This window comes from Arachis ipaensis, chromosome B3 (genome assembly GCF_059453495.1).
Source record: "Arachis ipaensis isolate K30076 ecotype BB chromosome B3, ASM5945349v1, whole genome shotgun sequence".
Classification (NCBI taxonomy): domain Eukaryota; kingdom Viridiplantae; phylum Streptophyta; class Magnoliopsida; order Fabales; family Fabaceae; genus Arachis; species Arachis ipaensis.
Window position 1 is genome coordinate 92,532,292 of NC_142438.1, and position 2,224 is coordinate 92,534,515.

The following is a 2,224-nucleotide window of genomic DNA, read 5'->3' on the forward strand; positions in this document are numbered from 1 at the left end:
AATAAGCGCTTCTTTAATGTCAATAGCTTGACAGTGGGCTCTCATGGAGCCTCACAGATGTGCAGAGCTTTGTTGAGACTCTCCAACACCAAACTTAGAGTTTGGATATGGGAGTTCAACACCAAACTTAGAGTTTGGTTGTGGCCTCCCAACACCAAACTTAGAGTTTGACTGTGGGGGCTCTGGTTGACTCTGCTTTGAGAGAAGCTTTTTCTGCTTCCTCTCCATGGTTGCAGAGGGAGATCCTTGAGTTTTGAATACAAGGGAGTTCTCATTCCATTGAAGGACTATTTCACCTCTGTCAACATCAATCACAGCTCTTGCTGTGGCCAGGAAAGGTCTTCCTAGGATGATGGATTCATCCTCTTCCTTTCCAGTATCCAGGACTATGAAATCAGTAGGTATGTAAAGGCCCTCAACCTTTACTAATACATCTTCTACTTGTCCATAAGCCTGTCTTCTTGAGCTGTCTGCCATCTCTAGTGAGATTTTAGCAGCTTGCACCCCATAGAATCCCAGTTTCTCTATTACAGAGAGAGGCATGAGGTTTATTCCTGAACCAAGGTCACACAGAGCCTTAAAGATCATGGTGCCTATGGTACAGGGTATTATGAACTTTCCAGGATCCTGTCTCTTCTGAGGCAATGTCAGTTGATCCAGATCACTTAGTTCATTGATGAACAAGGGAGGTTCAACTTCCCAAGTATCAATGCCAAATAATTTGGCATTTAGCTTCATGATTGCACCAAGAAACTTGGCAGTTTGCTCTCTAGTGACATCCTCATTCTCTTCAGAAGAGGAATACTCATCAGAGCTCATGAAGGGCATAAGGAGGTTCAATGGAATCTCTATGGTCTCTAGATGAGCCTCAGAGTCCCTTGGTTCCCCAGAGGGAAGCTCCTTATTGATCACTGGACGTCCCAGGAGGTCTTCCTCCTTGGGATTCACGTCCTCTCCTTTCCTCACAGGTTCGGCCATGGCACTTATGTCAATGGCCTTGCACTCTCCTTTTGGGTTCTCTTCTGTATTGCTTGGGAGAGTACTAGGAGGGATTTCAGTGATCCTTTTACTCAGCTGGCCCACTTGTGCTTCCAAATTTCTAATGGAAGACCTTGTTTCATTCATGAAACTTACAGTGGCCTTAGATAGATCAGAGACTAGATTTGCTAAATTAGAAGCATTTTGTCCAGAGTTCTCTGTCTGTTGCTGAGTTGATGATGGAAAAGGTTTGCTATTGCTAAACCTGTTTCTTCCACCATTGTTAAAGCCTTGTTGAGGCTTCTGATCCTTCCATGAGAAATTTGGATGATTTCTCCATGTTGAGTTATAGGTGTTTCCATAAGGTTCACCTAAGTAATTTACCTCTGCTATTGCAGGTTTCTCAGGATCATAGGCTTCTTCTTCAGAAGATGCCTCTTGAGTACTGTTGGATGCAGCTTGCATTCCATGCAGACTCTGAGAGATCATATTGACTTGCTGAGTCAATATTTTGTTCTGAGCCAATATGGCATTCAGAGTATCAACCTCAAGAACTTCCTTCTTCATAGGCGTCCCATTACTCACAGGATTCCTTTCAGACGTGTACATGAACTGGTTATTAGCAACCATGTCAATGAGTTCTTGAGCTTCTGCAGGCGTTTTCTTTAGGTGAATGGATCCACCTGCAGAAGTGTCCAATGACATCTTAGATAACTCAGACAGACCATCATAGAATATATCTAGGATGGTCCATTCTGAAAGCATGTCAGAAGGACACTTTTTGGTCAACTGTTTGTATCTTTCCCAAGCTTCATAGAGAGATTCACCTTCTTTCTGTCTGAAGGTTTGAACATCATCTCTAAGCTTGCTCAGCTTTTGAGGAGGAAAGTACTTGGCTAAGAAAGCCGTGACCAGCTTATCCCAAGAGTTCAGGCTGTCTTTGGGTTGAGAATCCAACCATAATCTAGCTCTGTCTCTTACAGCAAAAGGGAAAAGCATGAGCCTGTAGACTTCAGGATCTACTCCATTAGTCTTAACAGTATCACATATCTGCAAGAATTCAGTTAAGAACTGAAAAGGATCTTCAGATGGAAGTCCATGAAACTTGCAGTTCTGCTGCATCAGAGAAACTAATTGAGGTTTCAGCTCAAAGTTGTTTGCTCCAATGGCAGGAATGGAGATGCTTCTTCCATGTAAATTGGAATTAGGTGCAGTGAAGTCACCAAGCATCTTCCTTATATTATTA

The 2,224-nt window shown here is 42.9% G+C and overlaps 1 non-coding gene across 1 annotated transcript; it reads left to right on the forward strand.

Annotated features, from left to right (window-relative positions):
• Positions 1 to 1,737: 1,737 nt before the first annotated feature.
• On the forward strand, positions 1,738 to 1,845 carry LOC148571582 (small nucleolar RNA R71). Its single transcript, XR_015907979.1, has one exon. It is a non-coding gene; the product is annotated as a small nucleolar RNA R71 (small nucleolar RNA).
• Positions 1,846 to 2,224: the final 379 nt, after the last annotated feature.